The sequence below is a fragment of the Microtus pennsylvanicus genome, chromosome 5, assembly GCF_037038515.1.
Source record: "Microtus pennsylvanicus isolate mMicPen1 chromosome 5, mMicPen1.hap1, whole genome shotgun sequence".
Lineage (NCBI taxonomy): Eukaryota > Metazoa > Chordata > Mammalia > Rodentia > Cricetidae > Microtus > Microtus pennsylvanicus.
In genome coordinates, this window is record NC_134583.1 from 76,593,573 (window position 1) to 76,609,622 (window position 16,050).

The 16,050-nt window shown below is 45.6% G+C and overlaps 1 pseudogene; it reads left to right on the plus strand.

Moving 5' to 3' along the window:
- Window positions 1-11,843: 11,843 nt before the first annotated feature.
- On the plus strand, window positions 11,844-12,987 carry LOC142849842 (uncharacterized; annotated as a pseudogene).
- Window positions 12,988-16,050: the final 3,063 nt, after the last annotated feature.

A 16,050-nucleotide genomic window follows, 5' to 3' on the forward strand; every position in this document is an offset into this window, starting at 1 on the left:
AGAAATGTGGCAACAGATGCAAGCGCTGCATAATTCAGGGACCTAACATTTCTCTGGTGACCACTGTAAGATTCCATGTGGCAACTTACTAAAGTCCATAACCTTATAGAGTTCAACCCTAGCAAGGAGCAAGTTCATTGGTGGGGATTCTGATTCCACAATGAATACATTTTGACAACCTACCACCTACTGAGATTTGATATGGTGCATAAGAGTAATATATATTCCTTGGCCAAGATCAAAAACACTGATGACAACTTATATTGGAGAGGTTGTGGGGTAAAAGGAACACTCCTGCATTGTTGGTGGGAATGCAAGCTGGTACAGCCCCTTTGGATGTCAGGGTGGTGATTTCTCAGAAAATTAGGAAACAACCTTTTTCAAGACCCAGTAATACCACTTTTGGGTATATATCCAAAGGATGCTCAATCGTGCCGCAAGGACATGTGCTCAACTATGTTCATAGCAGCATTGTTTGTCATAGACAGAACCTGGAAACAACTTAAATGCCCCTCGGCCAAAGAGTGGATAAGGAAACTGTGGTACATTTACACAATGGAATACTAAACAGGAGAAAAAAATAATGACATCTTGAATTTTGCAGGAAAATGGATGTAGCTATAAAACATCATTTTGAGTTAGGTAACCCAGACCCAGAAAGACAATTATCACATGTACTCACTCATAAGTGGTTTTTAAACATAAAGCAAAGAAAACCAGCCCACAAATCACAATCCCAGAGAACCTAGACAACAATGAGGACCCTAAGAGAGACATACATAGATCTAACCTACATGGGTAGTAGAAAAAAGACAAGATCTGCTGAGTAAATTGGGAGCATGGGGACCTTGGGAGAGGGCTGAAGGTGAGGGCAGAAGCAGGGAGGGGAGCAGAGAAAAAATGTATTGCTCAATAAAAATCAATCAAAAGAACAATATATAGTCTTATATAGTATTAATTATCTATATTTATATCTTAGTGCTTTTATTTATTTATTTTTAGATTTTTTTTTTATTTTGAGTTAAGTGCATGTGTGTATCTGTGTTTGGATATGTGCACATGAGGGCAGTGACTTCAGACCAGAAGAGGGAGTTGGATCCCCTAGATCTGGAGTTACTGGTGGTTCTGAGCTGTCTAACATGAGTGCTGAGAACCAAACTGTGGTCCTCTGAAAAAGCATCAAGTGCTCTTAACTGCTGAGCCATTCCTCAAGCCCCTCCACATGGAATCAAGTCTTTTTAATGACATGTGACTTCAGACATTTGATAAGGCATGAAAGGAGACCTAGAGTTATCTGAAAATGTTCCTTTCTTCTCCACATAGAAGACCTGATTTCCTTCCTACACTGAAACCAAAGCAACACATCACAGCAGCGTAGCTCTGAGAAGCCAATTGCCCTTTGTGAAGATGGATGTTAGGAGACGATGCAGAAAGTCTACACCTTCCGTTTCATTTTGTTTGCCTTTCTGTGTATGTAGGTGCGTGTGTCCTGAAATTAACCCCCTTGATTAAACATCTTTGGCCAATCTTCTGAGGACTTCTTTGGAGTAGTGTTTCAGGGTATGTCTAGAAATGTGAACCCTGAAAGCCCCTGAGATTTTTGGAGGATCTTTAAAAATCAAACTCTTGTCATAATAGTAATGAAATCCAGATGCTTTTGCATGAGCCAGTTTTCTTATGTTAACACATCATGACTTTAGCTCTGTCATTTTAAAAAGTGCAAACATTCTGGTGTATTCTCAGTCTTAATTTCTCATTAGCACAGCAAGTCTTATTGCTTTAGTGCACAAGCAACAGCTCTTTTCATCCTTTGGTAGCTTGGTAGAGGGAAGAAGGCTTCTGAGATCCAAGGACCCAAGGACAATGGGCACAGCTCACCCTTTGGCTCATTCTTCACCTCCCTATAGAAAGAAGGGGCTGGGAGTGGACAGGGCAGAGATGACATCGCATTGCCTGCTAACTCCAAGTTGTAGACTGATGAAGGTAAAATAAAGATGCTCCCAGCCAGTCCTCACCACTGTGTCTGAACAGCCTTGACTGTGCTCACGGGTATCTCTACCCATCCCCATCTTTCCAGCAGCCTGGACATCTGCATGCAGGTATCCTCTCTGCCTGCTCAGCTTGGGAGCATCCTAAGCTCCAGGAGTTCTGGGGATTTTTCTTCTCCCACTTCAATCAGAAAGTCATGTCTCTCAAGGGCCCCCATTGCTCAACAAATAGATTGCAATTTTTGAACTATTGTTGCCTTTTTCCCCCCTCTGGGAGTGGTGTTGAACCTTAAGTAAGTGCTCTACCTCTCAATTCTGTCCCCTGCCTTCATGGAGCCCTTTGCTATCCAATCATGTAACATATTATGCATAATTTGACATTTTAAGCTTTTGATCTGTGTCTCTTATGAGTCTTTCTTCTTTCTGTCATGTTGACTAAGGCATTTTCACAGTAAGTTTTAACAACATTCTTCTGAATTTCTTTTGGACATTTTAATGTCTTCATTTTTATGTTAAAGATTTATCCTTTTAATAAAATTCAGAACTTTAAAGCGCACTTCTAGGACTTGAGGGATAGCTTGGTGATTAAGAGAATATGCTACTCTTCTAAAGGACGGGAGTTCAGTTCCCAGCACCCACACCCAGAGACTTCCAGTGGCCTGCGACTCCAACTCCAAAGCATCCAGCACCCTCTTCTGGTCTCTGCACTCGCTTGCACACACCCCTCACACACACATACACAAAATTAAAAACAATAAAAATAAGCCTTAAAAAGCTATTTCCTCAAGTGTAATTTTTATGCAGCGAAATGAATGTACCCATTTCCATTTTAAGTGTTCGTTTGATGAGCTCCTCTTCCCGATGAATACATATTTATGTACGAATCTTCATCCTTACCCTGCGTACATGAAGAGCTACCACTAGCACTGGCCCATCCTCCTCATTCAACATTCCACTGCTGATTGCTGTTTGTGTCTTTATTTATTTTTTTTATTGAAGCAGGATCTTATGCATGCCAGGCTGGCTTCAAACTTGCTATATAGCCATGCCTGCCCTTGAACTCCTGGCACACTGGGTGACAAGCACGTATTATCACACTCAGCTATTATTTTTATTTTAAGATTTAAAGAACATACCGCTGTATTATTAATAATGCTAATAATGACGTTGGTACATGCCTTTTGTAAATACAACTGAATTATACATTCAGTTATTTCGGACATAAGGGAAGGTACTTTGAAAACATATTAAGAAATGCAGAATCCTAAGGGATTATCTTTAAAAAGGCATCCCAGTAGTGTTCCACTCAAATGCAGACAACCAGGGCGGCTCTCGGTAACGGTATATTGTCATTGTTTTCCTACCATTTAGCATCAGCTTCTTTTTCTGCCTTGTTACATTAGTTAGAATCTTCAGAACAAAGATCAATAACAGCAATTATCCCTGTCCCCACACGTGGGAGCCATGAGTCACCTGCTGGCGCCCTGAGATGTTGAGCTCTGAAATTCATGAGTCTCAATGCCCCGTGCTTCAGAATGTGGCCTTGCTTGAAGCTAACTCTAGACAAAGGCCATCAGCTAAAATGAGGTCATTAAGGCAGGCAGCAACCCAATATGATCAGTGTATTATAAAATGGTGAGGTTGGGGAAGATACATACCAGTTCTGACACGTGAATAGAAGACAACACCGGAAGTGCAGGAGCAAGGCCGGCTCCCATCCTACCTTTGGCCACAGAAGAAACCAACACCCGTTCCCACTGCCAGATTCCACTAAAGAAGCCACACTGCTTTTTTAGTTTGAATGACATTTCCAAGAAGTCAATACACACACACACACACACACACACACGTGCATGCGCACACACACATGCACACACAGGTGCACACAGATATCCTGGTTTCATTTCTGTTGCTATGATACTCTGACAAAAAGCAGCATAGGGGAGAAAGGATTTATTTTACCTCACAGTTTCAGGTTCGGTTTGCAAAAGTAGGGAAGTCACAGTGGTATAATCTTGAAGCACATCCAGTCCAGAGCAGAGGGAAAAGAGTGCATACACGTTCACCTGCTGTGTGTGCTTGGCTTGATTTTTTTATATGTACACAGTCCAGAAACCCCTACATAGGGAATGGTAACACTCACAGTGGGTTAGGACGTTCACAGACCACCCCAGTGCTGGCAGCTCCTCGTAGTGACGTTCTTCCCACCTTGTTCTAGACGGTGACAGGTTGACAATTAAAGCTTGAACATCATGATACCTAACAAGCACCCCAGACACAGAAGCTCAAAGCATCAGGCGTTTGTATCTGTTCACCATTCTATAGGTCAGTGATGTGGGCAAGGCTTCGGCTGAGCTGGACTGCGCTCCTCCGTAGAGTCCCTGGGATTGCTGCAGCTATCCGCGGTGTGACTAAGGCAGAATGTCTGAGGGGCTGCCAGTATATGCATCATACTGGGTGCCAGCCTCAGAGCCGTCTGCATTGTGTGGCCTGGCCTCCAGCTGTGGCCTGCCCAGGCAGCTGCTCATACAGTGCTCCCAGGAGGCAAGAACAAAGCGTATGGCATCTTCAGGGTCGTTGGTTTGGAGAGGCATGTTACTTTCTCTGCATTCCAATGTCAAGCTATGTGGCAAGGCCAGCCCATGTTCAGGAGGTGGACGCAAAGATTCCAAAGCCATTCTACAAAGGAGCATGTGCACACGGTGCCAAGGGCTGCCCGTGTTTGGCAGCTTGCCAATCTGACTTTAATGGGAATGTCAAATGATTTATTACCAAGTGTGATGTTTGCTAGATATTTCTAATGGATACTCTTAATTTGAGCAAGTGTATTTCTAGTCTCTAGCTACTCGAATTTTGTATCAGAAACAGATACGAGGTTTTAGCAACTGTTTCCTGGCACCCATACAGATGATCATATGCCCTTCTCACTAACGTCTTCCTGTAATAAATTACAGCGCTATCCCTACCCTGCCTGTCATGTAGTTCACCTCATCTGGCTATTAGGCTTGAATTGCCTGTGGGTGGAACCACATCTGATCCTCACACCCTGGCATACTGCAGACTCGCAATGCTGTCTGCTGCAGTGTGTCATAACAGCCATCATTTCAATTCCAGGCCATGTTTCCTCAGCTAGATTAGATGGGGATACAGGTGACATTCCTTGTTCTAGTCCTAGATGTCTCATGAGCATCCCACCTGCGCATCTCTCAGGTGTGTCCCACCTGTGCATCTCTCCCAGGTGTGTCCCACCTGTGCATCCCCCAGATTTATTCCACCTGTGCATCTCTCAGGTGTGTCCCACCTGTGCTTCTCTCCCAGGTGTGTCCCACCTGTGCATCCCCCAGGTTTATTCCACCTGTGCATCTCTCAGGTGTGTCCCACCTGTGCATCTCCCAGATATGTTTCACATCACTCATAATCCTTTTCCCCTCTCCTCTCCTCTGTACCCTGTTCTCCTTCTTACTTCCTCTGCAAACTCAGATCAAGTCCAGTAGTGACCAATACCTCTGGAACCCCCAAGGAAAACGTGCAATGCTTCCATTTTGAAAGGTCCCTCTCTCTCACCTGGAGGTACCCCGTTTTTTCTTCCTATTTTTAGGTAATAAGTAATTGCAGTGAGTAGCTCAAAATAGAAAATAAGGGGCCTCTAGGTAAGTTACAATGGGAATTTTGCTTCCCATGTTTTAATTTTTCCCTTGTGATTTCACTATTTTCAATGTTTCACAGGGAAAATAAGGCGAATCCATTCTTTTTCAACTTTTTAAACAAGGAAAAGAGTAGCAGCCCCCTCAGTGGTGTGTCTCAAGTAGGGGAGCATGGTGTAGCACTATTATTCAGAAAGACCCAGGCTTGGGGCTTGCTGTTTCTCAGCTGAATGCACAGATGCAGCCTTGACTCAGAAGCATGGAGAAGGTCCAGAGAGGTGCATACGGACTGTGTTCATGGGGAGAATGACAGCTGGAATCCAGGCCTCCAGAGCCTACACTTCCATGTTGTTGCTAGACTCAGCACGGAGGGCATCTGCTGAGCCAGAAGGTAGAGGCTGGGGGTGGATCTGAGGGGTGAGCTGTGTATTAGTCGCAGATTTCTGGAGGAACAGGGCAGATAGGATGACTATATATTATAAAGGCAGTCTATTAGACTGGCTTACAGGACCCAGGCTAGGTAGTCCAAGGATGGTCGTATACATGTTGAAAAGGCTGAAAGCTCTGTAGCATCTCAGTCATAAGGCTGGATTCCTCAGGCATCCCAGGCCCATGCTGAAGGCTTGGGATAGTCTTGGGCAGTCTGCACTAGAAGGCCAAGGAGTCTGATATTGGGAAAGGATGCCTGTAGCAGCCATAACAGCTAAACACACTGTCAAGAAACAAGGGCAGGCAAGCAAGCAGATTGCTTTTTCCTGGTGTTTCTTCCATCTGGGCTGCTGCTGGAACTCACCCTGAGGAAGGCTTCCCTATTCCATTCATCCTTCCCACACCAGTTTAGTACAATCACTGGTGGAAAATTCCTAGCCACGCAAGATAGGGTTCTTAATGTCAGAGATGAAGGCTATGCTTGCTCTTCTGTGAATTTATGAGCCTGAGGCAGGACTTTAGAAATGTTGGTGGGTTCTGTTTAGTCTGTTTTTATTGCTATGCATGTGAGCATATGGGGTGTGTGTATGTGTGTGTGTGTGTGTGTGTGTGTGTGTGTGTGTGTGTGTATGCCGTGGTGTATGGGTGAAGATCAGGTCCAAGAACAACTTTGGGGAGTAAGTTCTCTCCTCTCACCTTGGTAAAGCAGGGTCTCTTGCTTCTGTTGTGTACTATAGTCCAGGCTGGCTAGCTTGTGAGTGTCCAAGCTAGTCTTTTGGTTTTATGAGACAGGGTTTTGCCAGTGGTGTTTCACTTGTATTTTAATAAATAAAACTTGCCTGAGGATCAGAAAGGCAAAACAGCCAGCCACTGGCTCTTACCTCGACCTCAGTCTGAAATGGCGATCCTGCCTCCAGTAATCTCAGAATGAGACTGTGTGTGAGAGCTGTCTCCTCCTGCCTTATATTCCTCTCTAGTGCTGGGATTAAAGGTGTGCACCACTACCTCCCAGTTTCTATGGCAAACTAGTGTGACTACTGGAATTAAAAGTGTGTGCTACCACTGTGTGGCCTGTAAGGCTGATCAGTGTAGCTGTTTTACTCTCTGAAATTCAGGCAAACTTTGTTTATTAAAATACAAATGAAATATCTTTACAAGGTTTCTCTGTGTTGCCCTGGCTGCCATGTAACTCACTCTGTAGACCAGGCTGGTCAGGAACTCACTCTGTAGACCAGGCTGGTCAGGAACGCACAGAGATCCATCTGCCGCTGCCTCCCTGAGTGCTGAGATTAAAGGTGTGCACCACCACACCTGGTTTGAGCTATTCTTTGTCTCCACCTCTTACTTGGTCATGAGTGCTGGGATTATATGTGTGTGCCACTACATCTGACTTGTTATGTGAGTTCTTGGGATGGAACATTAGGTCATTAGCTTTGTACAGTGTGCTGATTAGCTTTATGTCAATTTGACACAAGCTAGAGACATATGGGAAGAAAGAACACTGATTGAGAAATTGTCCCTACCAGATTGCCCTGTGGGCAAGGTTGTGGGACATTTTCTTAACTAGTGATTGATGTAGGAGGGCCCAACCCATTGTGGGTGAGGCCACCTCTGCCTAGGTTAGTGGTGCTGAGGGAGTATAAGAATTCAAAGGGAGCAAGCCAGTCATGTCTCCATGACTTCTGCATCAGCTTCTGCCTCCAGGTTCCAGCCCTGTTTGAGTTCTTGCCCTGGCTGCCATTGATGATGAACTGTGATATGGAAGAGTAAGCCAAATAAGCCCTTTCCTCCCCATGTTGCTTTTGGTCATGATGTTTATCCCAGCAATAGTAGCCCTGACCAAGACACATGGAAAGAGCTTTTTACCTGCTGGGCCATCTCTTTGGTCCTATTTAGTTTCATTTATGATTCCAGATGGAAAGTCCAGCAACAAGGTACAGTTCCAACAGGGTAGGAAGATTTCCACCTGAGTTGTGGGTAGAGGGCCATGCTCTTTGGCAGATAAGGAAAGAATGCCCCTATCTTGTGAAACCTCCCTCTTGCTGGCTCTGTATCCAGCCACCAGACACTGACATTAGGTAAGCAAAGTAGCATCAAGCAGGAAAATACAATGCTAATTCTCAATTCCAGAATTCTGGAGTCTAAAACCAAACTCCCTCAGTTAAGCACATCCTTCGAAATATAAGCAAGTTCTCCCAACAGGACTAAGGTGAACAAAGGAATAAGGTCAGAAGCACCTTGAAAGCTTAGGGGCACCCCCATATTCTCATGCAGCCTCATCGGAGTCACATGAGAGATCAGACAGCTGCTCCACATTCTTTTAAAACATTTTTAAAACTTCATGTGTCTAGATGACATGCACCACATGTGTGTCAGTGTCTGTGGAGGCCAGAGGAGGTCACCGGATACCCTGAAACTGGAGTTTACAGATGGCTCTGAGCCACCATCTGGGTGTTGAGAGTTTAACCTGGGTCCTCTGGAAGAGCAGCTAAGGCTCTTAACCTCTGAACCACCCGTCAGCCTCTCTCTTGGTTTTCTTAAGGGTGCTTTCTTGTCTAGTCTTTTTCAGAGACTAGAATTCCTAGAGCAGCTTTCAGCTCCTAGGCAAATAGAAAACATAACAGAGATCCTTAAGGGGCATCTCTAGTATCTATGTGTGTCGCACAGTTCTATGGGTTTTGACCCATGTGTAACCCCATCACAGGACAGTGAGGAATCCCTTCTCTGTCATGGAGTCCCATGTGTGCCGTCCTTTGGAGAACCCCGAGGCTGGTCTTCGAGTTCTAGCTATCCTCATATCGAGGTCCTTGTTCCCTTGAAAGCCTCATGTATCTGCTTGGGTCTCAATCTGTCTCTTGGCTCTTGCATGTCATTCATGTCTGTGCTACACTACCCCCCCCACGCTCCTCTCTTTCAGTGCCCTTCCATTGTTATCCCTCCTGCCTTCACCCCTTCCCCCCAATCATCTTTTTGGGACCCTCTCGCTCCATGGCCCATTGTGTGAAAGCTCATTGAGCTTAGTGTAAATTCTGGGTTTTGACTTGTCGGTTTGCTTTTTTGTCCTGTTTGCCCTTCCCTCGGTAGAGGCTCAGAGGCCCTGGCAAAGCTTCTTGGCTCCTCCTTGGATCAGCGACGCGTTTCACATCATGGGCTGACACCTGGTCCAGTCTCCATCCCCTTGTATAGTCCATGATCTTGTCCTTCACAGGAGCCTGGCACAAAGAACGGTCTGGAAGGACTCCCCTGAAGAATCAAAATAACTGATTTCATATGCGTAGTCACAGGTCACACAACCCACTCAAGACCTGAGGACCTGAGTGGTCTCCCTGAACACACTGCCCTATTAGAGCACCTGCCTCTTGCTGCTCTTTCTAGTCATGGCCTTTCATTGTTTTTCGTGATGCTAGGAAGAGAGCCGCTGGGGTGAATTTATTCTGGGGATGCACCTTTGGGTCACGTTAGACATGACTTCCTCATGCCTGCTGATAAGGTAATTTAGGTCCAGTCTGTCTCTGCCTCTGACCCTTTCTCTGGGCCTGAGAATCCTGGCAGCTGATTTGGGACCCTGAGAATGAGCCTATCCTTACAAGATGTGGCAGCTCCTATGACATCATCATCCCTGGATCTGGTCCTCCTTTCCCTCTACAGTCTTTGCCTCTTGAAAATGAGCATTACCTAACTGAAGAGGTCTTGGCCTCAAGACCCTAGCAGCTACTGCAGATCGTGAATTCCAGAGTCTGAGGTCTTCCAGGGCGACCTTCAAGAATCACTCTTGGTCTCCTGCAGGCCTGGCCTGTCACGCCTTGCATCTGGGTCCAGGAGAGAGAGAGAGAGAGAGAGAGAGAGAGAGAGAGAGAGAGAGAGAGAGAGAGAGCCACTTTGGTCAGGCCCAAGATATCACCCTCACAATGCCTGCTGGGCCTGAGAACATTTGAAGGTTTCCAGAGAGAAGGTCCTTTCTTCCTTGATAGTCTGAATGGCACTCAGAAGGGGCATCCTTGTATCACTCCAGCTGTGTCCATGAGGCCAGAGCTGCTGCTGCTGCGGGTGTAGGTGAACATGGCAGACTCGGGGCTTCTCAAGAACTCATGAAAACGTCTGCAGTGATGGAGAGACAGGTAGCTCAGTCCCACTGGATGAAATTTTTATGAAAACCGAGGCAGAAGGAACTGTCAGGAAGGGTGTGGCTGTCAGGACTTGTCCCCACAAGATTCACTGAGCGAGGAATGACAGACAATAAGGCAAATCAGGTTGGAGAGATGACGCAGGAACTAAGTACTTCTTACAGAGGACCAATGTTTGGTTCTGTATTGGGAAGCTCACAACCTCCTGCTCTAGGGTATCCAGTGTCCTCATGATCCCAGAGGACCCCAGGCAATACTTGGTACACACACACACACACACACACATACATACATACACACACATACACACATACATATAGACAGACTATATTAGTCAGGCTTTTCAAGGGTCACAGAACTTAGTGCCATATCACTTCCTGGGGCATCTTTTCTCCTTAAATTTTCTATTTTTAATTTGCCCTGCCCAGTTTGCTGCAGTTCATTATAAAACTTCATTAGAGTTACCACTAATAACCACACAACAGAGTCCATACGACACTGTTTTGAGATTTCCTCTGCCAATGGAATTAATCCAAAACTCTGCACTTTAGCCTCAGGCAGACTCTTTGGGCAAGGGTGAAAGGCAATCACTTATTCACCAAAATATCACCTAGAACAATCTCTAGGCCACATATTAATATTCTTCTCCTCTGAAACCTCTTGAGCCACGCCCCCACAGTTCACATTATTCTCAGCACCACTCTCTTCCATGCTCCTACTAATATGTCTCATTAAGCAGTGCTAAAAGCATTTCACTGATTTTCTAATTCCCAGTCCCACAATCCAAACAAAAGCATGGTCAGGCCTATCACAGCAATACCCCAGTGCTGGGTACCAATTTCTGTCTTAGGGTTTCTACTGCTGTGAAGAGACACCATGACCATGGCAACTCTTATATAGAAAAAAAAACCATTTAATTGGGGTGGCTTACATTTTCAGAAATTTAGTCCATTATGATTATGGTGCAACAAGGTGGCATGCAGGCAGACATTGTAGTGATGAGGCGAACAGGCCTGCTTTTTGTCCCACCCAGCCCCCGCACGGCTAGCTTTACACCCAAAATAACAACACACAAACTGTATTCATATAAACACTGCCTGGCCCATTATATCTTGCCTCTTCTTGGCTAACTTGCATATCTTGCTTAACTCGTTTTTAATAACGTGTGTAGCACCACGAGGTGGTGGCTTACTGGGAAAGATTCAGCATGTCTGACCTGGCAGCTGGCTCCATCGCATCTGCCCTCACTTCCCTTCTTCCCAGCATTCTGTTCTGTCTACTCCATGCACTTATGTTCTGACCTATCAGGCCAAGAAGTTTCTTTATTAATTAACCAGTGAAAACAACAGATAGACATATGACCTTCCCACATCAAGACATGGTGCTGGTGAAGTAGCTGAGGGTCCTTACATTTTGACTTGTAGGCAACAGGAAGTGGTCTGAGACATGGAGCAGTATCTTGAACATATGTGAGACCTCAAAGCCTGCCTCCACAGTGACACACTTCCTTCAACAAGACCACATCTACTTCATTAAAGTCACACCACCTAAAAGTGCCTCTCTCTTTGGGGACCATTTTCTTACAAACCACTACACACGCACTCACATATACACGCAAAATAAATAAATATCTCAAAAAGAAGCTGGGACGGAGACGTGCTGTGCCGCCGGCTGTGCAGTGGGCTGACTGGCCTTCAGATCTTCATCCTTGGTTAAGGAAATGACCAACCAGTACAGTATTCTCTTCAAGCAAGAGCAAGCCCACAATGATGCCATTTGGTCAGTTGCCTGGGGGACAAACAAGAAAGAAAACACTGAAACTGTGGTCACAGGATCCCTGGATGACCTGGTGAAGGTTTGGAAGTGGCGTGAAGAGAGGCTGGAGCTACAGTGGAGCCTGGAGGGACATCAGCTGGGCGTGGTGTCTGTGGACATCAGTCACACCCTTCCCATTGCTGCATCCAGCTCTCTTGATGCTCATATTCGTCTCTGGGACTTGGAGAATGGCAAACAGATAAAGTCTATAGATGCAGGACCCGTGGACACCTGGACTTTGGCCTTCTCCCCTGACTCCCAGTGCCTGGCCACCGGAACGCATGTGGGGAAAGTGAACATTTTTGGTGTGGAAAGTGGGAAAAAAGAATATTCTTTGGACACTAGAGGAAAATTCATCCTCAGTATTGCATATAGTCCTGATGGAAAATACCTGGCCAGTGGAGCCATAGACGGAATCATCAATATTTTTGATATTGCAACTGGAAAGCTTCTGCATACGCTGGAAGGCCATGCGATGCCCATTTGCTCCTTGACCTTTTCCCCCCGACTCCCAGCTCCTCGTTACGGCTTCCGATGATGGCTATATCAAGATCTATGATGTACAACATGCCAACTTGGCTGGCACACTGAGTGGCCACGCATCCTGGGTGCTGAACGTTGCCTTCTGCCCTGATGACACTCACTTTGTCTCCAGTTCATCTGACAAAAGTGTAAAGGTTTGGGATGTTGGAACAAGGACGTGTGTTCACACCTTCTTTGATCACCAGGATCAGGTTTGGGGAGTAAAATATAGTGGAAACGGATCAAAAATTGTGTCTGTTGGAGATGACCAGGAAATTCACATCTATGACTGCCCAATTTAAACACCAGCATCTTCAGGGCCTTTGCCAGAGTATGCAGGGTTGATTGTGACATTCCTTGCCTTCTTAGGCACACTTAAAGTACAGCATATATTGTAGTAAATTTTGTAGCTACAGTATAAAGTTTTTCCTGTTTTATTGGGAATGTTGCTCATATTTTAATGTAAATAAAGCATTCTTAATGCAAAAAAAAAAAAAGAAGTTAGGACGGAGCTGAAAGGCATTGTGAAACCTCCTGGTATTAGTTACTCTTCTGGTGCCACTGTGACTAAGTATCTGTCAAAGCAGCTGAAGGTAGGAAGGCCTCACTTTGGCTCATGGTGTGAAAGTGCAGTCCATTATGGTGGGAGTGTGAGGCAGTTGGGCACATTGCAAACTGAGTCAGGGAGCATAGAGAGGAAGGCTGGTGTTCCAACTACTTTTTCTCTCAGTCCAGGACTCCAACCCATGGGATGATGCCACCCACACTCAGATTAGCTCATCTCTCCACAGTTAAACTTCTTTGGGATTATTCTCATAGACACACCTCTAGGTCAAGCTACTCAAAAACCCATCAAACTGACAATGAAGACTACCATGCTTTATTTTGGTCCCACAAAATACCAGCATCCTCTTAGGATAAAAGAATGATTTGGGTCACTCTGCCACCTTTGAAACAGACATTATATTCTCCCCATCGTCTCTACTAGCCAGCTGAGGGATGACATGCCAGCCCACAAGTGGATCAGGTGTCTGCCTGCAAGAGAAGAGTAAAATCAGCCAGGTATAGTTGAGTGGTTTGGCCTAACCCACACTGTGCTGTCAGGTGCAGGGTCCCCTGGAGGCAGCAGAATGGATGGCCCATGCCTACCCTGCCATCAGCATAAAGGCCCCAGCAGCTTGGGAGTCCCTGGAGATAAGACAAAGCTTCCTATAGACGATGTCTACTGTGGAGAGAGATGTTGATGACCCCTGTGCTAGACAAGGAACCTATGTGGCCCCAGATGATAAGAATGGGAGGGATGGTCCCCTTATGTGGGGTTCCTGCTGTGCCTCCAGACAAAGTGGTCCTGGGGCACAGCGGACAGGCAGATGTACAGATGTGAGAGCCACCCAAGGAGTTCCAGGGTGAAAAGTTGGAAAACCGGGACTGACACGTGACTGTCAGCTTGCAAGAAAAGTTGACAGAGAAATACATAAATCATGGGGATCTCCACATAGGAGCATGGCCCACACTGAGAAACAACAACCAGAGATGGAACGAGAGGCAGCAGAGGGAGGACGTCGTGGAGAGACTCTAGTGGCAGGATTGGCCATCTGGCTCCTTTGTTTGTGGGGCCAGCAGGACAAAAGGGAGAGTGGTCCTGGCAGAGCTGCCTTTGTATGGGAAGAACAGCGTCCAGATGCTAGTCGACCCAAAGCCGAGGAGACTTAAGGACATGAAATTCATGTATGCTGGAGGTCTTCCAGTGAGTATCAGTAAAGTGTTTTGAGGCTCTGGTAATCACTGGAGAGGCATAGGAGAGGATAGCCAGGTATGGCGGCACATAGCTGTCATCCCAGCACTTAGGAGATGGTGCAGATAAATCGGGAGTCCAAGGTTATCATCAGCTATATGGTGAGTTCGAGGGCAGCCTGGGTGCTATGAGAAGAATTTGTCTCAAAAAGCAAAGCAGTGCAAGTAGGTGGGAGGCATCTACCAACAAGCCTGATGACCCGAGTTTGTTCCCTGAGACACTTGTGGCAGAAGAAAGAACTGACTCGGGCAAGTCACCTTGCCCAAGTGTCCTCTCACTTCCACAATAGGCACACCATAGCAAGAATATGTACCTCCGACACACAACACACACACACACACACACACACACACACACAGAGAGAGAGAGAGAGAGAGAGAGAGAGAACAAATGTAAACAGATTTTTAAAAGCAAACAAAATGCAATCAACAACAAAACAAAACTCCAAAACACATAAACCAAAAACAAATAAGGAGAATATCAATAAGTACCTTCCCCTCCCTCTAAGGGCTTACAGCTGACGGAATGACACATCTGCAGAGGACAGGTGAATCCACTTGGACATGGGGTCATGGACCTGAGCCAGGACTTCCCTAGTTTGTGTGTCATGAGAAGTCACAGAAGAGAAATGTCTTGAAGAGAACTTTCAACACTCCCTAGCAAAGCCAAAATGAACTCAGCTATCTGCACTGATTTAGCCCTCTATGGTGTGATGTGAACTTGTGTGAGCTAGCGGGAACTGCTCATTTAAAATATGCAGGGTGGGGGCTGAAGAGATGTCTCAGCAGCACTGGCTGCTCTTCCAGAAGGTTTGGGTTCGATTCCCAGCACCCACACAGTGTCTCAGAACTACCGATAGCTGGAGTTCCAGGGAATCTAGCACCTTCATCAGGTCTCTGTCTGTGCCATGCAGGCACATGGTGCACAGATGTACATCCACGCAAGATGTCTAGACATATAAAGTAATTTTAACATTATCTTAAATGTGCAGGGTCTAGCCAGGAGTCTTTGTGGACAATTTTTCACCAAAAGTGAATAGTTTTAAAATCTTACAAAACAGTAAGGCTGTAGAAGGACAATTAGACTTATCCTATGATACAGTGATTCTATTCAGCTGCAAACCCCAACAGACTGAAAATAGAAACTTGGCTAATATTCGTACTGTGTTTTGAAGAACACTGTAAAGACAGTGGGGTAAAAATGACCCCAGTGTCCACTGACAGATGAATGGATGAACCAAAAAGTGTGGTCCATCTGAATGATGGGATATTATTCAGTTTTGAAAAGTAAACTTGGTTCTGGCCCCTGGCACACTACAGACGAGCCTTGAAGCCATGTGTTACCTGATGTAAGTTGCTTACAGTAGGCAAGTTCTATGATTCCACCCATGTGAGGGCCTTGGAGTAGCCACATTCATGGAGACAGGTAGAAAGGGTTAATTCCAGGTGGTCACCAGGCCCAGGGAAGGAGGAGCGTTGGTTTCACAGGGACATGCTTTCAGTTTTGCAAAGTCAGACGTTCTGAGGACGGACAGTGGTGATGGTTGCTCAACCACGTGAGTGCAGTGTCATGGAACCTCAGACTTTAAAACGGCAGAGGAGATAATTTGACAGAAGGTGTATTTTTATCACAATGTTAAACATTTAAAAAGATATATATGTATGTCTATATCTTGTACATATAACACATGGGTGTGCAGTGGCCACAGAGGCCATAAGAGGTGTCAGATCCCA